Source organism: Cetorhinus maximus, chromosome 13 (assembly GCF_964194155.1).
Source record: "Cetorhinus maximus chromosome 13, sCetMax3.hap1.1, whole genome shotgun sequence".
Lineage (NCBI taxonomy): Eukaryota > Metazoa > Chordata > Chondrichthyes > Lamniformes > Cetorhinidae > Cetorhinus > Cetorhinus maximus.
In genome coordinates this window covers 18,945,983-18,973,955 of record NC_135891.1, presented here as the reverse complement: position 1 = coordinate 18,973,955, position 27,973 = coordinate 18,945,983, and the positions used below count along the sequence as shown (strand labels likewise).

Genomic DNA, 27,973 nt, shown 5'->3' with positions numbered 1-27,973 from the left:
CTGCTGAGAATACTTTCTAATCAGAAAGTGGGACCACATTTCTAGTACTTATATACCCAGCTAAGCATCTGAAACATGCACTACCGACAACCAGTCTCTTCAGTGTTGCTGCCTCCCTGACCATATTTAGTCAACCATGGCAAAAAATAGCCTGTCAGCTGCAGATTGCCGAGCCGGGAGTATTTGGAGTTCAATCGCTCGCTCAGCCCATTGACTACTTGTCCTGCAGTGTCCTGACTCTGCCATTTGACTGCTATTTTTAGCCAGGCCAAATAAAGAGGTATCTCATCTTACCACTAACGTGTCCTGGTGATTCTGTAGGTCCCTACTATGTATGGTAAGCATCGATATAATAATAGATCTTGACAGAAACTGTGCTGTATCTGTTGAACTTTTTTTTTGCCGAAGAAAACAATGGAAATGTCTTGAAACGGCGGAACTTGAAAGGGTATCGATTTTCATCTGCTTCTCTCTCCCTTCATCTGCTCCTGCGATTAAATGCAAAATACTTGGGAATGATTATATTAAAGATACAAACCAACTGGGGATGGCCACCCCTCTGTGAATTGGGCTCCTTTCATTAGTTTGTAAAGATGTTTTTCAATATCATTAGGAAAGCACTTGTTATCCATGTGGTCGATTTCCCTACAGTGGCAGGAAGATCAGTTTAGATAGCATGCTGTGAAAGCTCCCCTTGGGTCCTCCTGAACTGCTCTGGTGAGCACTAATCTACTGTAGGACTTCCTATCGGAGCTGAATAGTGCAAATCTCAAGAGATAGCAGTTTAGGTCACCAGTGATAACTGACCAAGAGAGGGTCTCCAGACTCCAGAACCAGGAATTCAGTTCCAAAGATAACTGCCCACGAATAAGACCAGAGGGAATGTGGTGTTTAATGACGGATTCTTTATACAGAGTTGGGGGTAATGAGAACGTTGATTTATTTGTTTGCAGCAACCAGCTGTTCAGTACTATAAAAAAAGCATGCGAGCAGGGTTTAAAATGTAAGCGCACAGCTGTAAAACTAACCAAGTTTCACCTTTCCCCCGTGAGCCATAATCTATACAATATATTTATAACATGTTACAGAAGCAGGAAGATTTCTGATCTTCATTATTGGTCCCAGGCTTCTTGTTCTTGTGACCGATCTTACACCAGACACAACTGCACCATACAACAGACACAGTATCGCAAACTGTAGATTATATTTTATCTGTTAGCTATGGATTTTGCTCTTTTCTTGAAAACTGGAAAGTGTAGCTGCTTGAGCTGCTTTCAATGCATTCCTTCGCATTTTCCTTACCATTTATGTCAATCTTTATACATCAGAAATAAATATAGACCCATGTCCGAAAACCACACATACACACAACCACCTATCTGTACATGCTGTAATTTCCGCACAACTGTATGCAGCATCGCTGAGAAAGGTGGGCCAGCTGGAAAAACCTATGGATATTTTGAAACCATGGTGTACTGCAGGAATATATTTAGCACAAACAATGCAGCTAGTTTGGTTGGCATTGCACACAGCTACTGGTGAGATAAATCATACATTTAAGACAATTGAGGTGCATTAGACTATTAGTGATGAAAGATCTTATTAATTTCCTACCTTTCCCTTTCTCAAGGATATGCACTGCAGAGAAATCTTACTGACTTGGATGGAATGATCTATATATTATCCCCTAATGATTCCAGGTTAAGGTGGCAAGAAGGTAAAACGCAGGTAATAATTTTAATGCCTTATTGCTGGAGTGCCTGTAGTTTAGAAATACAAAGCAAGATTTATAGTAAGGCCGGGAATATGTCAGATATTATTTATCCTCTGTGTAATAAATTACAATTTTAACCCTTAAGAGAGTGCAAAGAACAAAAATTGAACTGCTGGAATATGCTCTTAGATAGTTCCATTAAAATTTGCTGTGTCCCATGACTGTGAAAACATGGCCACTAATTTTTTTCCATCCATCATTTATATGGATAATTCATTACCTTTTTCACAGGAGAATTGATATCACACAGTGAAGGAGAAATGTTTATTTCTGTATGTTTTCCCTGTTCATTAGACAGTAAACATTCATAAGCAGCAGTGTATTTTGTTTCTGAGATTCTTTCCATAGATTTTTCTTCAATTCAGTTTTCATATTAAATCTTGTATCTTTTCCCGGAGAGGGAAACAAAGGAAAATTGTATGCATAATTTGTCCGCCTAAAACATTAATATACAATGTGTATGAACATCAACATTTATTTCAGTATCACGATTGTGCAGGGCGGAGTGGGAATGATACTTTAATGGCATTAAAAGGCTTGTTTTATTTGGGATATTGATTCACTTGCAGCTATTCATTGAATAGTGTCTTTACTGAATGAAGGCACGAGGAAATTAAAATCGAAGAAAAATAAATTGGTGGAGAAAAGGCAGAAAGGAGATTATAAATATTGTTATAATTTATTTCTGTAAATAGGCACTGAGGGATTGTTAAAAGATCCATTTTCATTCTTGCCATGGCCTATCATAATTTTAGTTTGAATTCATTTAATAATACAGGTTTCACTAATTTTCTGTCTTTCCCCCCTTTAACTACACCTAACTGATTCAACCAAAAGTAAGGTCTCAGTATGCTTATTTGTTTCCTTGAGAATGTAGCTGAAACTCAAGAAAGTACATTATGAAGGACCTTGAAAGAAAGACAACAGTGTCTGTCATTCATTCAACTTAATTTATGTCCTGAACTTTGTGGTAAATCTGAAATTGATAACACAGAATTGATTTTATAGCAATAAACAGTTACATTAAGTCCATTAATACTTGTACCCTCCGTGACACCAGTACGAGAGACTTCAGGTGCCACTGAGATAAGATGTAAGGTCAGGCCGATGGTAATGCAATGATGTCATACCATGTCACCACACTGGCATCCTTTATTGTCTAGGGATAAGCAGTACAGCTGCAATGTGGACTCTAATATCACACTGAAACTACATTTCCATTGTGTTAAAACTGATGTGATAATCCCACAGCCAAGAGGGCTAGATTTTTGAGTTAGCGGGCTCATTTTCTCCTTGGATGATGGCGTGGATAGTGTGGCAATATCACATCAGCAGCCATTATACATCTCGATATGAAAATTGGGAGAGTATATAACAGCTGCCTAATGGATGTCACCCATCTTATACTGTCACCCAAAGCCCAAATTACCCACATTGTGCTGAGTAGAGTTTTCAAAAATTCTTCCCCAAGAATTGAATCTGGCATCCTCTCTAGAACAACACACATTTTAAATGAAACATTGCTCCCCAGTGTCCCAGTGAGCTTATCAGTGAGTTGTTGAACCATACGGACTAAATTTAATTTCTGAGCAGTGCTGAATAGATTAATCTCAACTGACGAGATAACAGAGGTTCTATAATTGGCTTCTTAGTGTACATAGGGAGAGAAGATGAGACTGGTCTAGGTTCCCAAGCATTATTCCCACTTCCTTCCTCCCATGACTGAATGGCCTGCTGAAATTCACCATCAAGGCTCAGATCTGAAGATCTGGGCAAAAGTACCAGAGAGTACCAGGTACTAATGGGATCATTACACAGCAAAGAAACATCTTAGGAACTTAAAATTTATGAGAAAAAAAACTGATGGCACTATACGTGTACCTAAAGTTCAATGGTTATATGTACCATCTGGTGTGTCAGTGAAAGTCCCAGGTCTGTATAGCTTAGTTGGGCACTGAAGGTTGGCACGAACACAGCTACAATTAGTCTTAGTATCCTCAGCCTAAGATGGGGGTGCGGGAAGGAGATGGAAATCAACCAGGGTTCACAATCCTAAATTCTTTCCAGCAACCCTCTGGTGGAAAATACAGGTGAATATCAAGTGAGGATAGAGTCGGGCTCAATTATGACCCTTCTCTGTTGACGCTCAGGCCTGAATTTTTGCAGAGTCATTGAACTCTGCAGACCTTTACACCTCACGGGCACACCCATCCTGATTGGGCGTAAAATAGTGTGAGAAGATGTCGACTGAGTGTTCTGACGTCACCCTGCATGTGCGTAATCTTCAGGTCAGTGGGCGCGCACGAGTGTCAGAGCCGCGCCCGCCATCAATTAAAAAGGCCACTTAAGGCCATTGAAAACCCAATTGAACCTGATTTAACATTGTCCTTGTCACATGGGCAAAACGGGCAGGCTGGCAGCCCACATTTTGCAAAACCTCATCCAAGGGCAGGATAAAAAGGGTCAGCAGCTTTGCCAGTGTGAGTAGTGAGGAGTATAGGGGCTGAATTTTCCCCCCGTCGGGGGCGAATTTGAAGGACGGGTGTGCACAGGCGCGCTTCTGATCAGTGCCCCCAATCGGGGGCGTGGCGCCATTTTACGTGGGTGGGCCAATTAAGGCCTGCCCGGCGTGATGTCCACATGGAAGCGCTTTGCGCTTCCTGTGCAGGCGGGGGGAATCCCAAAATCGTGAGTGCACTCTTTCACGCATGCACACGAAAGAGCGCACTCATCTCCCTGAGGCTAAGTGCAGCTGTAAATGTAAAAAAGCTCAAAATAAAAAAATAATATTTTCCTAACATGTCCCCTCATGTGACACTGTCACATGAGTCGGGACATGTCCATAAGTTTTACAAGAACTTTATTAAAATTTTTTAAAACCTACATGAAACCTCATCCCGCTCGTGGTTGAGGTTTCTTGATTTTTCTAATTCACGCCGGGGCTCTTGGCCGACCCGCCAACCTTAAGGCTGGACGGGCAGGTCCTTTAATTACTTAATTGACTCTGTCAATAGCCTCAATTGGCCATTGACAGGTCCGTGGGTGGGCAGCTGATTTTGTTGCGCCCCCGCCTACCTGAAAATTTAAATGGGGCGCGGTGACGTCGGGAGTTCCGCCCGAAGTCACTGCGCGTCATTTTACGTGTCGGCCTGCTCGCCAACAGGAATATACTGCCATCGGAGATAGTTTGCTGTTGGTTGCTTATTCGAATTTGACAGCCTCATCTGCATTATGAGCTTGATTCTAAGCATTTCTAGGCTTCATTTCAGGGCTCATTGGTGCCTCCAAGGCCCTGGAGGATTTTGACCATGTGGATCCTTCCAGGTATCAGACAGCCTTCTGTCACCCTGGTAATGGGGATTGTGATCTCCACTGGTGGTGCTGCCTCTGAAGAGGAAGAGAGGGGCAGAAGGGAGAGGAAGCCAGGTGCCCCAGTGCAGCTTCTAAAATAATGACCTGAGGGAGGAGAGGCGCAGGCATAAGGGATGCAGGGCCAGCCAGTCTGGGAATGGTGTATAAGGTTTGTAAAAATGTCAAGCTGTGAAGTTATTTAAATATCCAGCCATTTAAAAATGAAAAAACAACCTGCCTGTATCAGTGAGGGAAAAAAACTGAAGCTGTGAAATTATTTAAGTCCCCAGCCCTTTAAAAATTTTAAAACTATGCTGCCTGTGTCAGTGAGACTTGAAAAAAAAATTGTTCCAGCAGGTATAATATAGCTGTTTGTTGACATTACCCCAAGGGCTATCATTATGTCATTATTAATGCTTGGCTGCTTTCCAACCTACAGCCTACAATTATCTCAGTAGGGCAACCTCAGTTTGCAGTTTGATTGACAGCTCAAAGAGGCAATTAAAGGGTTAGCTGTCTTTGATGTGGGTTCATGTTTGTTTGTTTGTTTTTATAAGCAATTAAATACTTGAAGGGACTTAAATGTTTTAGTGGTCATTCATGAATGGGAGCATTTTTTTTACCTATAGTAAAGACTGTAATAGATATTTAGACCTTTATTTTATTTTATCACAAAATGTCTCCTGCCCATGGTAAGATAGTGGGTGAGTTGGCATGGAGGATGTAAGGGCAAAGGGTGATGGGTTAAGGGGATATAGGTTGCCATGAGTTGCTATTAAGTTGGCATGGGGCCTATAAAGGGCCATGGAGTGGACAGGGACATGAAGATGTCACGAGGAGTAGATGGGGTTGATAAGCTATGAGGGGTGAGAGCCAGATGGCCTAAAATGTAATGAAACAACAGGGGCGAAGTCTCACAGAAAAGGTGGCCCTTTTCAAATAGCCCATCTCAGCACTTGGCAGCCCCTGTGGCTGCCTCCAATCTTCAGCCGGGGAATGGCTGGCCTGCCCCCCTTCTATATCCACCCCCTCAGAACGAAGATGGTGCCATTTGGGTGGGGGTTCTTCCGAGGTGGGTGTGGCGAGCCTGGGGATCTCCCAACTCACACTACTGCCTCAGGAGCGAAAATCTGGGCTCAACATATCTGGGCCTCAATGCCTACGCTCAGGCATAAAGAATGATCACGTGGGCAAGGTACGGGAGAATTACTGGTTCCATAAAATTGTGCCCCAGTAATGCCTTTGGGAGAAACAGGCAGTGAAAAAATTAGGAATAAGACAATAAATGAGACATTGAGTTGATGTCCAGACTATAGCAATCTCTATCCACTATACAAAACTTCCAATGTTGCTGAAAGCAAACCAGGTATAGTAGGAAATAAAGAATACAATTAGATTGGGTAGAAATTATTACTTGGGTTCTTTTAATTCCTAATCAGGCTGTAATATATTCCATAGTAGGGCAAAATGGATAATTTATTTTAGTTGTTCAGCACCTTGAGACGTTTCATTTCTTTGAGGGCACTACATAAATATATGTTGTTGTTTTTAGTATATAACCTAAAGATCAATGTTTCTGAAATAAAAACAAAATGATAAAAAAATTAAGTGCAGGTTATATGGCCACTTGCTAACCAGTCAAATTAAATACTTACATTTATTAATCTATTTGTTGATATTTAATGAGGTGTGAACCAGGTTGTGATTGCTCCTTTTAAATACCTATTGCAAATGAAAAATTGGATGAAAACACTTATTGTACTTTTCCCAATTACAAACCTTTCTTGGACAAGATATTCAAGTGGCGGTCAGAACTATAACTGATAAAGCTTTCATTTATTAAAAGAGAATCTAATAATGTTGAGGCAAAATTGGAAATGAAGCAGCAGGAACAAACTATTTCTGTGGTAGTATGTTTTTTGTGCAATGAGTTCTTTTTTATTATTATGGAGTTATTGGTCTCCCCATATTAGTCATAAATGAGCACTTGAGGCACTTCATCATCTGAAGAAGGAACCGCTGAGATTTCAAAAGCTCACTTGTGCTATAAAATATGTCAGTGTTACAAGAGGATTCATGGTTATACTATCAGTATTTTTATTATCAGACTAGCATCAGTGCTTACTGGTCTTAGCAGAAGTTCTTGCAGATATTTGAAACAATCCATTTAAATGCATCTCATATGCACGTATTATTGGGAACATATACAATACCAAAGCATCAGCTGATTGTGTCCTAAAACAGTGCTGCCTTGTTGGATGTTTTATGGATTAAGTAGCTTGCTGGCAGTATGAGCTGATGCATTAATATCAGTACTGTAATGAATGACCAAGGATTTCTTGTGCTGTCAATTCTGCAGCTTTGGAGATTGATAATTAAATTGTCAACTTATCCAATTATGTATATGGCTCCTACTTATCAGTGCTATTTAAGTTATTTAAAATAATGTTTGATTTCAGAGAAACTGATTGATAATTTCAATAATCAATAACTGACTAGGTATTACGAATGGCAGGGTTGATAAATGCAAAATAATAGGCATATGGAAATGAGTTACAAAGTTATAATTCAATTCAGGAGGTGTAGGTAACACCATACAGAGATTGGAGTGTAACATTTTAACTCACTCCAAGGGATTTATTACTCTATGTATTATCTGCTAATAGGGTAAATTTAGTGATCCCACACTCTCAGCAGGCAGCTTTACTCAAAGGGAACATGATCAGAGACTTGGCTCAGTTGTATTGTAGCCTTATCTCTGACATGCAAGCCCCTCAAGTGAGGGTTCTTCACTTGCAGCATAGGAGCATTGGGCTTGCCCTATACTTTTACTTTCTTTTACTGAGTTGACGATTGTATGGCTGAGAAGTAAAGTGCAGAATCTAGGAGATTGCCGATTGGAGATTTGTTGTTATGTTTCAGAGCCTGTAGCATTAAAACACTTTGCAGCAACACTTTGCTGGTCATTAAGCTAAACATTGCATATATTACAGAAATCTGTAATAATCATCTGACACGAGCTTTTTTTCAAATTAGGAGATTTATCAATGTTCAACCTTTTACGACAATTGGTTCCAAAAATGCTCACAGCCACTCGGTTAGTGTTATCGAACAAGTCAGGCAATGAACCATGCTCTGCTGTTACTTCAAAAAAATGTACTGCTTCTTTCTTTGGGATAAAGTGAATAAAGGATAATTTGACTAATTGCAATTATTAAAAAAACATGCATTTATATAACTCTTTTTACAACTTCAAGATGTTCCAAATTGCTAAACTGTCAATACTTTTGAATTCTAGTTACTATTGTACGGTAGGAAATGTTCCAGTCAACTTCTACATAGTGTGTCTCACAGAAAGCATTGTGATAATGACCAGATAATCTGTTTTTTATTGATGTTAATTGAGGGATAAGTGTTAGCCAGGACACCAGGAAGGACTCCCCTGCTTTTTTTTTTCAAAATAGTGCCATAGATCCTCTAAGCACACCTTAACATTACTTCCAAGTGCCTCTGACATTGCAGAACTCCCTCAATACTGCACTAGAGTGTCAGCCTAGGTTTTGTGCACAAGGGGCGAACTTTTAGGTCGGCGAGTGGGGGCGGGGCCCGCTCACCGTTGCATTAAATGACGGGGGGGGCGACGTCGGGCGTGCGTCCCGATGTCACCCTGCGTCATTTACATTTTCAGGTCGGCGGGCGGGGAGCCCAGGGCTGACCTGTCAACGGCCACTTAAGACCCTTAAAGAAGTAATTGAAGTAATCAACGGACCTGCCCGTCCAACCTTAAGGTTGGCAGGTAGGCCGAGAGCCCAGGCAGGCTTCCGAAAAAAACACAAAACCTCATCCGCGGGAGGGATGGGGTTTCATAAGGGATTTAAAATGTCCCAGAAATTTTTAAATAAAAGTAATGGACATGTTCCAGCTCATATGACAGTGTCACATGAGGGGACATGTCAATAATTTTTTTTTCTCATCTTTATTCAATGTTTGAAACCTGAGCCGATCTCCCTGAGGCAGCACCTTGTCTCAGGGAGATCTGTGCGCTGCACTCCCAGCTCAGGGAATCACCACACCCCGACCCTCCCCGCCCGCACAGGGAGCACGTGGTTCCTGGTGCACGTCACGCTGGGCGGGCCTTAATTGGCCCGCCCACGTAAAATGGCGGCACACCCCTGACTGGGAACCAATCGGGAACCCGCCCACTCGCGCCCGCTCCCGCACAACCCTCCCACTGCTCCCCCCTCCGACGGGAGGAAAATCCTGCCCCAAGTCTCTGGAGTGTGACTTGAAAAGCTAAAACCTTCTGACTCAGAGGTGAGAGTGCAAGTGAGCTGAGACTAAAATTTGGGCTGACATTTAAGTGAAACTGCACATGGATTACCACAGTGATACAAACTGGCCCAGTCAATAATTGCAGGTTATCTGTTCTACTTATTGAGCCTCTGTTGGGACACTGGGCAGTGCACAAGCAAACAATTCACCCTCTAAAGCAATTCTGAGCTGCTCCTTTGGAGTAGCAAGTGAAATTCTTTCTTCAGTACACCAGCCGCTTAAACCCAACTGTTACTGAATTTATTCCTCTTGATGTGCCCAATGCATGTGGGTGCTAACCAAAGTATAAGGCACACATAAGAAGAGCAGTCAGTCTATTGTCAAGTGTCTAGGTTACCCAGCAATTTTAAGGTTCTGATGTAACCTTTCATGTCTAGGTGGAATGTTGCAGGTATTTGACACCCTATCCAAGTAGAATCTGCAGACACGTGCTTTGGCATACCTGCAAACAATGAATTTTTGTCTAAATGTACTCTATGGATGTCAGCAAAAATAACCATAAACCTTTCAATTTCACTAAACATCAAAACTCCTCCGAGTAAGTGTTCAATATGCTATAGGCAATAACAGCTGCAAGTGGAAATTTAAACTGGAAGTATAAATGTCATCACACACAGCATTGTCATTGGAGAATGTAGAACACAGATGTAGAGGATAAGTCATGGCCAGCAGCATTGTATGATAAATATCTTCACAAGCGAGCTTGACTGGTTATGGTGAACCTCACAGGGAGAGAAATTTGTCACATCATACTAATAGCTATAATATCTAATGTATTTTCAGATAAAATATTTAAAATTATTAAGGGATATTAGTGTGCTGGGGACAGGAACATATTTTCATTAAATTAACCAATAATACATGCTCAGATCATAGATTGCATAGTTAGATGCAGTGTAAAATGCATAATACATAATAATATTCAGCAGACATCAATTTCCCACTTCAGTCATTCTGTGATCTCTCAAGTAAGATTGTTGATTAATCCTGAATTAGGGGTAACTTTATTATATGGAACGGCACTCACTAGTAACCAGGTCCAACTCTCATGTCATCTGCCATATTGGACTCCCAGAAGGGAAAAATTGTGAAACTTGGACATGACTGATATTGGTCTGAACTGGAGTTCCATTGTAAGGCATGAGACCAGTTCAGACCTGTTCCAGTCATTTTCAAGTTTTACTGGTTTTATGCCTGAAAAATAGGTGTGGCACAATCAGATTTGTAGGTCAAACTGCTGATACATGGCCAACAGTGCCTCTGCCTTCAGTGAAACTGCACTGCACACACTGACATTTCTGACTGGGAGATGGTTTAATCCATTTGTTGATGAGTCACTGCTGCTGCTTTTGGTATGGCAAATATTTTAGAACATAGGCGACTGCAAATTGAGAGAAAGCCATTGGCATATTAAGGTCACTCTGTTACTTTGTATTGCAGTGTTCTATGTTAATATCTGATGTGAAAGTTATTCAAACATCTGAGTTAATGATAAAAACAAAAAGCTGAGTTAATGAGGTTGACAAGGCATTTGGTTCCAAACTCAATTTAGGTTTCTGTCAGTGAAAGGCCTAAAACAAAGGGAAAACGCTGAGATGTAGGATTTTTTGAAATGTTGAGGAAGCCATTCACATAGAACTTTTCTCAGACTTGACTCTTTCCTAGTCTTCACATTGAGGAGACCTTCCATCATGTTGTGTAGCACACATATGGTGCAAAATGGGATAGACTCAGAACAGATCTAGCAGCTCAAACCTAGGTATCCATGGGGCACTGTGGGTCATCAGCAGCAGCATAATTGTATTCCGCCACATTCTGTAATCTCATGGCCCAGCATATCCCTCACTCTTACCATCAAGCTAGGGACCAATTTTGGTTCAATGAGAAAATAGAAAAGCTTGCCAGAAGCAGCAACTATCTTCCCATCAGTCTCCTGTCAATCATCAGCATAGTGATGGAAGGGATCAGCGGCAGTGTTATCAAACAGCACTTACTCACCAACTCAGAGAGAAAGTGGCAAAAAGAACACACCATGACCTGAACTGATAACGCATGACCAGACATCCCACATGACAACAAATACCCTACGTCTGCAGATCCCGAATCAGCCTCATCGGCCATCTTTGGACTCATGGAAGACAATCATCCTCATTAGTGAGGGATAGCCAATAAATATTAAAAACTCACCAATAACCTGCTCACCAATGCTCAGTTTGGTTTGCATCAGGGCCACTCGGCCTCAGACCTCACTATTGCCTTGGTGCAAACATGGATAAAAAAGCTGAATTCCAACATCAAGACAGCATTTGATCAAGTGTGGTATCAAAGAACCCTTAAAAATTTGAAGTCAATGGGAATCAAGCGATAGCTCTCCACTAGCTGGAGTCATAGATAGAACAAAAGAAGATGGTTGTAGTTGTTGAAGATCAGTTATCTCAACCTGAAGATATTGCTGCTGGAGTTCCTCAGGGCAGTGTCCTAGGTCCAATCATCTTCAGTTGCTTCACTAATGAAGTTCTTGCCATCAGAAGTAGGGATGTTTGCCAATGTTCAGTAGCATTCACAACTCCTTAGATAATAAAGCAGTCTCTGCTTGCATGCAGCAAGACCAGAACACCATTCAGGCTTGGGCTGATAAGTGGCAAGTAACATTCATGGCACATAAGTGCCAGGCAATGACCCTCTTCAATTAGAGAGTTTAATCGCCTCCCCTTGACATTCAATGGCATTACTTCAATGGCATTACCATTGCCAAATCCCCCGCCATCAACATCCTGGTGACCTATAATTAACCAGACACTTAACTGGACCAGCCACAGAAATACTTTGTCTACAGAGGGCACATAGTCTGTGGCGAATGAGCAACTTCCTAACTCTCCAAAGCCTTTCTACTATTTACAAGGGACAACTTAAGACTGATGGAATACTCTCCACTTGTCAGGGTGAGTGTGGCTCCAACACTCAAGAAACTCAGCACCAACAAGGACAAAGCAACCCACTTGACTGGCACCTTAAGCATTCACTCCCCACCACTGGCACACTGAGGCAGCAGTGTGTGCCATCTTCAAAATTCACAGCAGCAACTTGTCCAGGCTTCTTTGGCAGCCTCACAAACCCGCAACCTCTACCACCTAGACGGACAAGGGCAGCAGGCACATGGGAGCACTACCACCTGCAAGTTCCCCTCCAAGTTACACACAATCATGACTTGGATATATATTGCCATTGCTTAATTGTTGCTGGGTCAAAATTCTGGAACTCATAATTAAGAACAACATGGACTGCAACAGTTTAAGAAGACAGCTGAGCGCCACCTTCTGAAGTACAATATGGCATGGGCACTAAATGTTGGCCTTGCCAGCAATTGCCACATCACATGAATAATTAGAAAATAAAGCCACCTTTCTGCAATAGAACTAAAGTGGGTGCATCCTTATAATTCTGTAACCTGAATGCAATAAGCATTTTAGTAACCTTTTTGGTTTTTTTTACATCAGCATTACATATCCCTTATTAATGTCATATGTACCAGGTGGCTTGTGCTTAAACTATTTCTCTTCCCTGGGCACTTCTGGCGTTTGATGAATCATCTATAAAAGCAGTGTCACTGAATTGATTTCACAATTCTTCTCAACAATGTAGTATCAATTGGAACATATGTTTACTTAATCTTTAAATTAGTGCCCAGATTTATTGACATTACCAGTCACGATAGGTTTATGGGAAAGTCCAGAAAAATTCCAGCTTTCTGGGCCATCCCTCTCCACCCTTCCCCATGCCAAAGTTTCTCCTCTCAACTCCAGGAAGCATATACTTGTTGAATAGGCAATCAACCTTTCAGCTTCAGAGGTCTTCATATGTGAGCCCAGGAAGGAAGAGTTGGCAAATTCTCTGACAAGGCGGGTGGAGGGTGGGGGGAGTTTAACTGATTCAGATCGTATCTTTATCTGAGGCCCACACATTCTCAATTTCCAGCACAATTCACCGAAGTGAAACTGGGAGTGGGAACTGTAGCTGAGCAGCTTCAACATTCCCGTTCACTCTGATGCTGAAACAAACACCTGTGACAGCCATGTCCTGCCTGTAAAGCTAATTGGGAGATGAACAGTTTACATTTAAAAAGGAAGCCACATGAAAAAATGGACACTGAACCTTCAAAATGGATTCCAGAGAGTCAAATGGCTCCCTTTGTGGTTTCTGGACAGACAGAGCCAATGGGCTGAATTTTCACTGAGTTGGCATGACTTGGGAGCCCTTTAAAAATGGCAGGCAGTCCTGATTCCGGGGTTCCTGATCCTATTCCTGAGCTGCTTGATTTTTGGAAATGCCTTTAAAGGATACGGGCAGGATCCTATCAAAAGCTCGTACCTGGCACTTCCAACCTGGACAGCTCCATTGCGGAGACGGGCATCTCCTACTCCTGTGCAATTTTCAAGGAATCGGGCCATGCTTTTAAAGAGTCATGGTTCATGACCCCTAAAGGAGTTGTGAAACTAGTCTGCATGACTTTTAAAAAGTGAGTGCCCCCTATGCCAAGGTACTGCATACATAATTAGGCTTGGCTGAGAGCCCAGTCATTCATTACTCTTGTTGAAACAGCTACACCCCAGAGAAAACGTTGCCTGATTGAGAGCTCTGGTACCCTGGTCTCTGCTATTAATTTCACAATCTCTATTTACACAAAGTTAAGTGGTTTTAAGGGTTTGCAGTTTCTGTGATTGATACTTTAAAGGGTCTGGATGATTGGCACTTGTATTACCTTGTAGTGATATGACGTTTTTTAACATAGTAGAAAGTAACGAATGAGCTTTTTCTTACACATCATACTGTCACTTTAGGGTTAATTGGTTTTATACAGTATATGTGGATCAATGGGGATGGAAGTGCCACAGCTTGGCATAGGGGCATGAGGTGCCATGGGGGAGGGGGTTGAGTGTCATAGCTTGCCATAGGGGTCATGAGATTGGGTGGAGTGCCATAGCTTGGCATAGGGGGTATTAGCGACCATAGGGGGTGTTTGGAGGGCATAGCTTGGCATAGATCATATTAGGCGCCATTGGGGGTGGGGCTTCTGGGAAAGCCAGAAACTTTTAACCTCCATTTTCCCTCAAAGAAACAGTAGAGGACCCTGCACTGTTTTCAATCTCCATCGTAAAGACTGGTTAAACAAGTCACTTGTTTCTTACTACTCTGTTAGTAATCTAAGTGTGTGTTTCATCTCTGGAAATCACCTTTTCTTGTGTGTATGTGTGTCTGCATGTTTGGAGAGTGGGTGTTTGTTACGTTTACATTTTGGATGTTGTGGAAATAAACGTTTCTCCTTTCTTTTGATTTAAACTTAAAAGAAAACATGCTTGTGCCTGATCTTCAACGTCACTGCACGGGTCAAAACACTCCTTCTCAAAAATACATCCTGTCGTGGTCTGCCAAGAGCCGAGAAAAGGGGAAAAGTTATCCCACTACCTCTCCCCATATATAACACACTATTTTAAAGGTATTAAAGCTACTTATACATTATGAATCATTTTATCACTGTTATATTACCTTACATTTGTACTAGAACTTTACTTTAACTGGACAGATATCAAATTTAGCCAGTTCTATTTCTTTGCTTAAGAAACTAAGGAAGAATGTGTAGGGCTACAGGGAGAAGGCTAGGGAGTGACACTAGGTAAATTGCCCCTTCAGAGAACCAGCACTGACATGATGGGCTGAATGGCCTCCTTCTGTGCTGTAACCATTCTGTAACATTAAAATATTTTGCTTTGCTTCTTTCTTAGCCCCCTGTTTGCATCTTAAATACAGGAGCAACATTGAGCCAATCAAGGTCTAGATGTGTGACAAATGACCTGACATGATTCTCTTGTATTGAACAGGCTGAATAGTGTTGGATGAGTTTATCTTGTCCATAGTGCTGTTATTGCTATTCAAACATAACAACCACATCTCCCAAATGCATTGCACCATACTGATACACTTCCTCCCTCTTGCAGGACTTGCTGGAGGCTGATGGGGTTATAGGAGAATAGAGGGTAATATTGTGGGATCTATTGGGTCATATTTTTAGGCCTCACTGGGGCCAGGAATGGAGCTGGACGGTGCTAAAAGTAACACCACCAGTCAGCATGCTGGTTTCCCGGCTCCATTCCATTTTCCTGAAAGCGGGTTTGTTGGTGTGACAGGACTACCCGCCTACAAGTGGTGGGTGGTTAATTGAACTAATTAAAGGCCTATTGAGGCCTACTGTCAGATGCTGACTGGGACATTCCAATAAGCCCTGGGTGGTGGGGAATGCTGCACTTCTGTCAGGTTTCGAGGTTGAATAGCAGCAGCTGGATAAAGCCCTTAAGTGAGCATCAATTGCCCACTTAAGTGGCTCAATTAGTGTCTGGGTGGGAAGAACTTAATTGGGCAGAGTCACGAATGCGATGGGGACCTCGCCCCAAACCCTCCAAATCAATTAAATTCCCCCTGCCTCCAAACTCACAGCCTTGAGGGAGGAGCATTAATTCTGCCACAGTGTGGACCTCTAAGCCCCCTTTGAAGCTGATGATGGGGTCCTGAAATCTGCAGGAAAACCCTGCCCATTGTGTTTATACTTTCCTTCTTCCGCTCTTTCACGCTGGATTTATTTTTAGATGATCTTGCTTCCTTTGACAGAAACAATTTCTTAAAGTTCATTTTTTCAACTTTCTTATCTTGCCCCTGTTGCTCTTCTCCATATGTGTTATCAAATCCTTCACACTTGCACTGTACCAATTATAATCTTTCACCCATTATAATCAATTACTGCTACATTTTCTTTCATGTTTCAGGCATTCTTCTTTATTATCCATCTTTTCTTTGATATCCTTTTCATCTTATATGCCTTGACTCATATAAAATGCTTTCATTAAAATATACTTGATTTGTGGGCTGAATAACATTTTTCATTTTATGCTGTCTGATGCTATTATGCTTTAGCTATTCGCTGCAAATCGGCTCCCATTAAGATTTATCTTGGTCAGTAATATGTCATTTGGCTTATAAAAGGGCACTTCATTTGGTGGAATGCATATTTAAGTCTGGTGCCAGTGTTCCTATTCCTCAGATGTTTTTACTGAGCTGGTAGATGGGGGAAACCATAGTCAGTGCCTCCTGTCCACACATAACAGCCTTAAGAGTTTTTTTTAATTATTCATGCGATGAGACCATGATATTGTGGATCAAATGTCTACACATAGATCTGTGCTCTGGAGACAAATCTTTTTTTAGGCAAGCAAAATTCCCAGTTTAGGGATACAGTCATTGAATTCATTGTCTAAAATTGCCGTGGGCTCTCCAGTATGAGTTCAACGTAATTCCCAGGGATATGAGGTAAAGCTTAAAAAATGTTTGTTTATGCCATTTCTTTGGAGTTTCTACTCTAGCAGATGATTGGGAGAACCCCATGGAAATTCAGGATGGAGGCTGTTTCTATCTGTTCAGGTGGATGTTAAAGATCCCACAGCATGCTTCCCGTGTTTGGGCCGACAGTTTTCCCCTCAAAAAGAGGTTTAATGATAATTCATCCTCTACTTGTGTGATGTACTTGTGGTACAGGTTGGCTGTTGTGTTCCCTGCCCAAGAGTCAAAGTACTTCAGTGTGTATGAGACACCTGATGCATTTTAATGCAAAAAATTCATTATTGAAATAGATATTAACATTAAGAATTCATGTGGTATGCTTTAGTGGGTTCTGGCTGCTTACAGATGCCACACTCAAGTACTCATTGCACATATTAATGTCCTGTTGCTATACCTTCCCTCGCCATTATTCCATGCAGGTTCTGGAAACCTGGGTGGTAGGAAGTTGGGTATAGCAGTTGAGAAGGATTCGCAGCCGACTCAAAGCCCGACAGGGATGTGACGTGAATGCTTCTCCTGTGGCCCCCTGCATGTGCTTATACTGTGAGTGTCATTGGGGATATTTGATACTGGAGGCCATTATATCAGAACCCTCTTTTGATGTCCACACACGCGCATATGTCAACATTGGACACTTAACAACAATTTCCAGTCCAACAGTACTGAGACCAATTGTTCTGCTCCATCTGATAACTTGGCTGAGGTTAACTAATTCAAGACAGAACAGGGTGAAACTTTCAGGTCTATATGGCTCAGTACCCACACAGAATGGTGCATATCAGAATAAAAGGACACCAAGATAATACCACAAAATATTGATTTAGATCACTTTGGTTGAAATGTGCTGAACAAACTGTACCACTTGGTTGGAGAGTGATAAAGTGTAATTTGATACCATTCATCTCATAAATTATGGTAAGTACCAGAAGATCAAATTCTGTTTAGATCTTGTGAGTTAAACGAGATCCTAATCTAAACGATCTAAATAAGTACTGAAACAGATGAATAGCTATTTATCATGTAATTGTAATTAACTACTGTTTAGTTAGTTAATAGGAAATGATGCATGACTTGTTTTATTTGGAATATCCAGCAGTTTTTGTGTAGTCAGACTTCCATTTTGAATGAAAAACACCTAGGGCAGAATTTCATGGCCCCTCTCGAAGGTGGGATTTTCCGGTCCTGCTGAAGCCATAGGAATTTTGAATGGCTCGTCGCATTTTGCGACCCCATCCCCGCCATGTGGGGGCCATAAAATTTTGCCCCTAAAAAGTGCATTACATTACAGGTCTCTTAGCACAACACCAATCCTCAGTACCTACATGAATAAAGTTTAGAATCGTTCAAATCATTTTACGGAATATGGGCGTCACTGACTGGACCAGCATTTATTGCCCATCCCTAATTGCCCTTGAGAAGGTGGTGGTGAGCTGCCTTCTTGAACTGCTGCAGTTCCTGTGGTGTAGGTACACCCACAGTGCTGTTAGGGAGGGAGTTCCAGGATCCAGCAACAGTGAAGGAACTGCGATATATTTCCAAGTCAGGATGCTGAGTGGCTTGGAGGGGAAATTCCAGGTGGTGGTGTTCTCATGTTTTTGCTGTCCTTGTCCTTCTAGATGGTAGTGGTCATGGGTTTGGAAGGTGCTGCCTAAGGAGCCTTGGTGAGTTTCTGCAGTGCATCTTGTAGGTGGTACACACTGCTGCTACTGTGCATCGGTGATGGAGGGAGTGAATGTTTGTGGATAGGGTGCCAATCAAGCAGGCTGCTTTGTCCTGGATGGTGTCAAGCTTCTGACTGTTTTTGGAGCTGCACTCATCCAGGCAAGTGGAGAGTATTCCATCACACTCCTGACTTGTGCCTTGTGGATGATGGACAGGTTTTGGGGAGTCAGGAGGTGAGTTACTCACTACAGGATTCTTAGCCCCTGACCTGCTCTTGTAGATTAGATTAGTCCCATTCATTCATTCATTCATTCATTCATTCATTCATTCATTCATTTTCAGAGTCACAGAAACTTCCATTTTTAAATTGAGGCTGAGAATTATTTTGGGTCAATGGTGAAAATTGGGTATTCCCTCAATGTTTTTCTTAAATGGATGGTAGTGCAGACGTAATTAGTAACACTTATTTGTTTGGATGGCAGATGCTGTTAGTCCATCCTTCTCCAAACTAATTGTACCCACCTTCAGATTGAGATGCTTGATAGGCCATCTGGACTGAGATGGAAGCCACCTGTCTTGTGTCCAGTTGCCTTGGTCGTGAGTTCCTCTAGTAATCTGATGTGTAATATACCTTAAAGACAAAAATGTTGTAATGTAAGATCACATGATCTTGATACCTAATAGCAGAGTAGCACGGGCTACCTCTGTAGTCAGTAGTCTTGAGTTAGAGCCTGAAGAGTAAAGACAGAGCTTTGGGCTGCAAGTGCACAAGTGTAGCTGCTGAGTTCCTTTGTAAATAAACAGAATGTGTTTGTTCAAAGAGCGGTCTACTGATCTTCTCTGTCTTGGTACCAACTCGGTCACCCTGAAACAAGCGTGCAACCCGGGTCCTTTAGCCCAACAAACCAGGGCACTAGGCTCAACAGTTCCCCAACCCTACCTGTATTAATTGAAAGTTGAAGTTGAAACCCTGCAGAGAAAAATGGTGAGCTCTTTGGAAAAATACCTCCCATAAAAGGTATGCTAAGGGATGCTATCCCAGATTCTGTATTGCCAGGAGCATTGATGAATAATTGTTTAGGTTTATTTGTTTCTGCATCTGAGAACGAGCAGACATGATCTGTAAATTATGGTGCTTTTTGTATATTGCTACTACTTATCTGTTACCTTAATAAACCAGTTCCATAGTTTATAGTCACAGACACAGTCCAACAAAATGTTTATTCTGCTGCTTTTCAATAGATGTGCCTGCCTCCTCAAGATTCTGCAGGAGACAGGGTGACGGTGGATCTGGCTGCCCGACTGGCTGTGCCAATTAAGCCCCTTGAGGGCTAATTAAGGGTACTCTCTCAATTGCCTGGGTTTTTCAGCCGGTGTACTGGCTACCTGTCGAGTCAAGAAGATGTCCGTGAAACAGGCGACCTCCCAGCGACAGGCCAGAGGGACCAGGGATGCCTCATGAAGGTCCTCACTGAGCCAGGTACCCACCCCTGCAGCCCTCCATAATGATACCGCGGCGGCTGTGGCTGCCTCTTCAACCTCACACATTCAAAAGTATTCAGAAGGCACCTCCATCATCTCGGTCCCCCATCTAGATCAGCAGCACCCACCTCTCCCAGCTGGGCTGCCAATCCTCCAGAGCTAGGCAGCCTGCAACTGGCCCTCCAGTCTCCAGAGCCCGCCTGCCATCCTTAATTTGATAGGGCTCCCTATATATGTGTGGCTGCCTCCTCCACAATCTCCCTCGGGGTCCTGCGGCCAAGATTTGGGGGCTCCTGACCAACATTTCACCCTGACAGCGAGATCAAGACCCGGGGAACAAAAGCTCAGCACCATAAGATAACTTGAAACACATTCAGTAAGCTAAATACACTAACAAAGGTTTCTGTTCAATCCAGGACATGCTATTTTATAAATTATTGGATGTAAATAAGAATTCTTTGAATTGTCTAGAGTAACTGCTTGCTCACAGGAGTGATCAACATTGGAATATGAGCAAAAGAATGTAAAAAGTAGTAGATCATTTCAGAATTGCTGGGTGCCAAAGAGACTAACATTGAGAATGGCAGTGATAGATTTGTTGAAGCTGCAAACACTGATCTGGATTTGGAGCCCGAAGCAGATCTTTGTCCTCCCTTATAATCGGTTCAAGCACTCGTGTAATATTTATTGGATCTGTCACAACCATTCCATTGCAAGTCTGAGTTACAGAGTCCTGTCCTTTTGGGTATAACATGAAAACCTTTTGCAGAGTTAGCAATTACTTGGGTTGTGATCCAAAAACAGGCACTGGAGATAGAGATCCTGCCTATCCATCATTGAAAATGGACTTCTGTCGTTCTTGTAGTGTTTAAAGCCTTTGACGGGAGTTGATGCAGCTATTTTGTTAGCTTAGAAAGTGGCCATTTCACACTCGAACATTTCAACACTTTCAACATTTTCTCACTTTTATTCTGTTGCTGTGAAAAGGATGGTTTATAATATTCATAGGAAACGCACTTAAGCAGGGCCAGAAGTTTGAGGTACTTTGAACATTGCTGATTAATTAGAATGTAAGTGCGGGCCAGGGTATTGGGCCCACGGCCTGCCTTTCATAGTCAATGGAAACAGCGAAACCATGCACTGACAAGCACACCTATGACATTGGCATGGTCGAGTATGTGAATCAATCGGTAGAGGGCTTGATCCTCCAGAATCGTAAAAGGACAGTTTGATCATCATATTAGCTTTTAGTTTAGATTACAGTTAAAATGGCCTCACTATCTAAACTCAGGTAATTCCTTTTTACTAATTTTATGTAATTCCACTCGAATAAGTTTCCAGCAAGTGCAGTTATTGAATATTTCACAGAATCACACAGTGTAGGAGAGGCCCTTCGGCCCATCGAGTCTGCACCAACACGTGAGAAACACCTGACCTACCTACCTAATCCCATTGACCAGCACAATGCTATCAATCAGCACTTACACTGCAATAACCTGCTCACTGATGCTCAGTTTAGGGATTAGGGATGGGATCTGCACATGACGACAAGACACCTCTTCAGAACTGCCCCTTCACTCGATGGCTTGGCAAAAAAGTTCACCTCTTGGCATTTTAAGAATCTGTGCTCTCTATATATTTTACACCGATTTTTGGTAAGGTAATTAGCCCATGAGGGACCATAGGCATATCTGACTATTTGAGAAAGACAAGTGATTATATAGTTTGAGGGCACCACTCCACATCAAGCATGGGGCAAGGCCTCCATGAGCTATCACAGCCAATATGGGGATTGAACCTGTGCCATTGACAGTATTCTACACCACAGCCTAACCATCTAACCCACTATGCTACCTGATCCCCACAAGTGGATTTTATCCTAGTGGGCCCACAGCCTTGAATGTTATGACGTGCCAAATGCTCATCCAAGTACTTTTTAAAGAATGTGAGGCAACCCGCCTCCACACCCTCCCAGGCAGTGCATTTCAGACCATCACCACCCTCTGGGTAAAAAAGTTTTTCCTCACATCTCCCCGCTAAACCTCCTGCCCCTCACCTTGAACTTGTGTCCCCTTGTGACTGACACTTCAACTAAGGGGAACAGCTGCTCCCTATCCACCCTGTCCATGCCCTTCATAATCCTGTACACTTCGATCAGGTCGCCCCTCAGTATTCTCTGCTTCAACGAATACATCCCAAGTCTATTCAACCCCTTTTCATAACTTAAATGTTTCATCCCAGGCAACATCCTGGTGAATCTCCTCTGCACCCCCTCCAGTGCAATCACATCCTTCCTATAATGTGGCGACCAGAACTGCACATTGTACTCCAGCTGTGGCCTCACCAAGGTTCTATACAACTCCAAAATGACCTCCCTACTTTCGTAATCTATGCCTCAATTGATAAAGGCAAGTGTCCCATATGCCTTTTTCACCACCCCACTAACATGCCCCTCTGCCTTCAGAGATCTATGGACACACACACCAAGGTCCCTTTGTTCCTCAGAACTTCCTAGTGTCATGCCGTTCATTGAATACTTCCTTGTCAAATTATTCCTTCCAAAGTGTATCACCTCATACTTTTCAGGGTTAAATTCCATCTGCCACTTATCTGCCCATTTGACCATCACGTCTATATCTTCCTGTAGCCCAAGACACTTAACCTCACTGTTAACCACCCGACCAATCTTTGTGTCATCCACAACTTACTAATTCTACCCCCCACATAGTCATCTATGTTGTTTATATAAATGACAAATAATAGGGGACTGAGCACAGATCCCTGTGGTACACCAGTGGACACTGGCTTCCAGTCACTAAAGCATCCTTCTGTCATTGCCCTCTGTCTCCTACAATTAAGCCAATTTTGAATCCACCTTATCAAATTACCCTGTATCCCATGTGCATTTGCCTTCTTTATAAGTCTCCCATGTGGGACCTTGTCAAAGGCTTTGCTGAAATCCATATAAACTTCATCAACTACACTACCCTCATCTACACACCTGGTCACCTCCTCAAAAAATTCAATCAAATTTGTTAGGCATGACCTCCCTCTGACAAAGCTATGCTGACTACCCCTGATCAAACCTTGCCTCTCCAAGTGGAGATAGATTCTCTCCTTCAGAATTTCCTCCAATAGTTTCCCTAGCACTGACGTGAGACTCACTGGCCTGTAGTTCCCTGGCTTATCTCTACAACACTTCTTAAATAGTGGAACCACATTAGCCGTTCTCCAGTCCTCTGGCACCTCCCCCATGGCCAGAGAGGAACTAAAAATTTGGGTCAGGGCCCACGCGATCTCCTCCCTTGCCTCCCTCAGCAGTCTGGGACACAAATCGTCCAGACCTGGAGATTTGTCCACTTTTAAGCCTGCCAACACCTCCAATACCTTGTCACTCCCTATATCAATTTGTTTCAGAACCTCGCAATCTCTCTCCCCGAGTTTGATACCTTTGTCCTCATTCTCTTGGATGAAGACGGATGTGAAGTATTCATTCAACACTCTACCGATGTCCTCTGGCTCCACCCACAGATTGCCCCCTTGGTCCCTTATGGGCCCTACTCTTTCCCTAGTTATCCTCTTCCCATTGATATACTTATAGAATATCTTGGGATTTTCCCTACTTTTACCAGCCAGAGCTTTCTCACATCCCTTCTTTGCTCTCCTAATTGCTTTCTTAAGATCAACCCTGCACTTTCCGTACTCCACTAATGTCTCCACTGATTTGCTTCCCTTGTACTTGCTAAAAGCCTCTTTTTCCCTTCTCATCGTAACCTGAATATTTCTGGTCATCCATGGTTCTTTGGGCTTGTTACTCCTTCCTATCACCCTAGAGGGAACATATTGAACCTGTGCCCTCCCCATTTCTTTTTTGAACGCCCCCCACTGCTCCTCTGTAGATTTCCCCACAAGTAACTGTTCCCAGTCTACCTTGGCCAGATCATGCCTTATTTTACTAAAATTCACTCTCCCCCAATCCAAAACATTTTTTTGCAACTTGTCTATTTCTTTGTCCATAACATACTTAAATTGTACCAGGTTGTGGTCGCTATCACTAAAATGCTCCCCCACCACCACCTCAGCCACCTGTCCAGCTTCATTCCCCAGAATTAGTCCAGCACTGCGCCGTCCCTTGTTGGACACTCTGCATATTGACCTAAAAAGTTCTCCTGTACACATTTCAAGAAATCCACTCCATCCAAGCCCTTAACACTATGTCTATCCCAATTAATGTTGGGAAAGTTGAAATCACCTAATATAATTTCCCTATTGTTATTGTTTTTACACACCTCCGCAAATTGTGCACATATTTGCTCCTCAATTTCCCGCTAACTACCTGGGGGTCGATAATAAACACCTAGCAACGTGGCTGCCCCTTTTTTGTTCCTAAACTCTACCCACAAAGCTTCATTCGATGCCCCCTCCAAGATATCATCTCTCCTTACTGCAATAACTGCAAGCATTGCAGCTGCAAGCATTCCGGCCTTGGTACGAGCTTATCCTTTCAAAGTAATCAAGCATTAAGAAGTGAGTTCCGTGAGTTCTTGAGAGGGGCTAACATAACTACATAGAGTTACGTGGCCATGAAGGGGTGTATCATCCAATCACTGTGATCTCCTGGAGTTTGTTTTGAGAGTGAGAGAAGAACCTCCTTAAATTGCCATAACGTTTTATTGCTTTTCCCAGGAGATTGCAATGCTGTGTGGGTGGGGAGTGAATGCTGTGCAGAAGTTGCATCATACAAGGATGGAACAAGAAGAACCAACTAGTTTTACCTGTTCTTCTATATTTTATGTTCGTACATTTATAAGAATACTAACTCTTTCAATTCCATTCTGTCTTTAGATTGAACTACTTCACGCAGTTGGTGATGAACATATACAACGGACAGCTATGGCAAGCTGGATAGGTATCAGGTGAAATGCCTGTACAGGAGGTATTGTGAAATACAATACTCCCTAGGCATTGAGACTAGTCTAAAGGGCCTTAATAGTCTTTCCCAGTGTTGTACGTTCCTATATTCTCCTATTAATTCTAATTATAGACAAATTTGAAAAAGTTACTGATATATAGATTAATAAGGGGTAGTGATGGAGAGAAGTTTCAGGGGGACTGAGGGTGATGAAGGGGTGCAACAACAAATGAATCAGAGAACTAAATGAAAGGAGGTGGACGTGAAAGTTGTGACCTTGATGCAGACCTCCCCTATTTGTCCAGGATGCTCTTCTATAGCCCACCCGGACCTGCTGAATTGTCACCTGATGGCAGGATCTACCAATGAATGCCCGTCCCCATGCATAATCACACTTGTCTCACATGCCCGCTATCGGCCTTTTAAATTTAAATTTTAAATGCATTGGCACTGACTCCTGACACACAAGTAGAAGTGGCGCCCACTTCGGTTGCGCTGTCGGGACCCTTGTGCCTCTTATTAAATTCCGCCCACAGTTTTTACTTATGGTGGTTCTCTTTTCTTCACTGGAAGCCAGCTCTGTCAGGTGCTTGACTTTATTTGTTCTGCTGGTAGCAGATTCTACACAGACAATTTAGTTCCATTCAAGTGTTTTGTCAAAGCGCAAAGTTTTACAATCAACATGTTTAAGTTTATCATGACTCCTGTGCGCTCAATAAAGTTACCAGGGTTCCTATTACACACCATATGTACAGCTCTGCATTCCTTACTGAAATAGATGAAGGATTGTCTATGTGCCCTTTGCCAGATTCACGGAGATGAAAGTAACAGTTGTTCGGAACTTGCTAATAGCTCTGCCTTCTGATTTTTCATTGCCTTTCCTTATACCAATATACAGTCCAACATCACCATTGCTTCAACAGAAAGAATAGAATTGCTACCTGTTACATTGCTGAATAAACTCTAAAGAACTGAATTTGCCAAAGATATGCTATCATTCTCAAAACTAAATGTTACTGTTACGCTAAGTTGAATTCAACTTGTTATTATACTGTAATTCAGAACTTAGGTTCTGTATTTTAAGTTGAACCCAGTGATGCTGTAGATTCGAAACCAACTTATTGTTCCATTTTAAGACTACATTCATAATATTATTGTTTGTGCAGATGTAGTGAAATAATATAGTTGTGAGTTAGACATCAATTTATGTCCTGTTGTATTTCGTATGAATAAAATGGTCTGTCAATCAATACTTTACTGCATTTATTTTAAAGGCAAAATATTTGCATTAGTTTATTTAGGATTATCCAAGAGCCAATTTAAGTATTAGAACAAATCCATATACAAAAGTAAATCCCAAACTATGTATCCTACAAATCTTCCATGCATATTTACTTCATCACTAACATTCAGTCATCAAGATTCATAACAATGCTTTACAAAGCACCTCGTATCATTACAATTATAAGGTTTATAAGGGTATTATGTTTTAGGACTATATCTTTAATCTAATTTAATAAGACAGGGTCTATAAATGATAGGGGTCATGTGACCTGTTCTGAAGTCTGCCTGACAACAGATGTGGATGATGGGTCTGTTAAAAATTAAAGGAAGGCCTAGATTGTTTTACTGGAAAGAAGGTGTAAGGTAGTTATACTTGCAGATAATGGTGAAGGCAACTGATGTGCTGGTGGGCAGACTGTGGGATTCCAAGTTCTAGGGGATTGTTAACAATGTCAGGTTGTAAAAGGGTATTCTTTGAACTGTCCATCTGATTCCAGGATAGGAAAGATTTGAGGCCTAAAGAATAGCCAACCAGCATTTCTACCTGGATACAGGGCCCATGTGATTCACATTGTCATGGGGAAGTGTGCAGAGGAAGATCAGGTTACTGGCTTTCCTAAAATATCACTCAAAATCACAGACAGGTGGGTTAGTGTGCAGGATCTAGAAGCGGGAGAGCAGTTATGGGCAGCAAGCTGCTGTGGTTCGCTATGTAGGAATATGGGTGGGACCTCATGCTTGGACTGGAGAGACCAAATTGGTGTGGAGTTAAAAAAGACTGGAAGATTTTCCTAGCTTAAGTTGGAGGGAGAATTTTCCAGGAAAATTCATGCCATGAAAGACAGTTCTGGAGTTCTAGGCTGGGAAAGAAAAGGATTGGAGTAAACCGTGGGAGCTAAGAATCATTTTGGACTGATTCTAGAAGAATTGAATATCTACTCAAAGGCCAGTATAATGTATACCTAATAATGGGGTTTTTTTTGGCTGTGCTAGAAGCTCTGTCCTGTAGCTTAAAGTATAAATTGGCTACAAAAATAGTGTTCAGTCAATAGTGCTTTTAGCCTGTTTGTTACAGTAAACATCTAAACATAAAATCTTGTTGTGCCATCTGTTCAGCTATTAACTGAAAGTTCAAGCTTCTTTTTAAAAGCTATCGGTCCCAACTGGGTTCATAACAGTAAGTCATATTATTCTGGAGTTCAACTGTTTCATTCTACTCTAGTGTGTGTTTCCAATAGGTTACAAGAGGTGAACCCTAAAGATATCACCTCTGCATGGCAAACAAGCACACTGAAGAGGTGATTTTACTAGCTGTTGGTCCTGCCAACTTACTGAACTCTCACTGGTTCCTCCCAGTGCCATATCCTGTGACCTTGCCTCAGCCTTGAGAGAGTAGTGATGGAGAAATGAATTGGTGAATCCCAGACTTCTAACCGAAACTCAAACCCTTTGTAGCCGCTGAGTTGATTGATGGGAATTGGTAGTAGTAGTAGCAGTTCAGAGTAACAAAAGACATGTCTACAACATTTGTAGCATTCTTCAAAATTTAGTTTTGATCACATGTTATCACAACGACCTTTAGAGCAATTTAGATTTTCAGGAATCCATCCCTTATGTATCAATCTTTATGACTGTTTCCCCTTCTATATTGGTAAAAGATTGCTTGAATGTCATTACAGTTTTTTTTCTAATTTATGTAGGCTGTCATTAGTATAACTGCATAGAAAATATGAAAAATTGCCCTCTTTTTGTCTACTTTGATAACTCATAATACCAAATGCTCTTTACTG

The 27,973-nt window shown here is 42.0% G+C and overlaps 1 long non-coding RNA gene across 1 annotated transcript; it reads left to right on the top strand.

Annotated features, from left to right (window-relative positions):
- The first annotated feature begins 247 nt into the window (after window positions 1-247).
- Window positions 248-26,102, top strand: LOC144688470 (uncharacterized). Its single transcript, XR_013578423.1, has 3 exons — window positions 248-337; window positions 1,631-1,728; window positions 24,833-26,102. It is a non-coding gene; the product is annotated as an uncharacterized LOC144688470 (long non-coding RNA).
- Window positions 26,103-27,973: the final 1,871 nt, after the last annotated feature.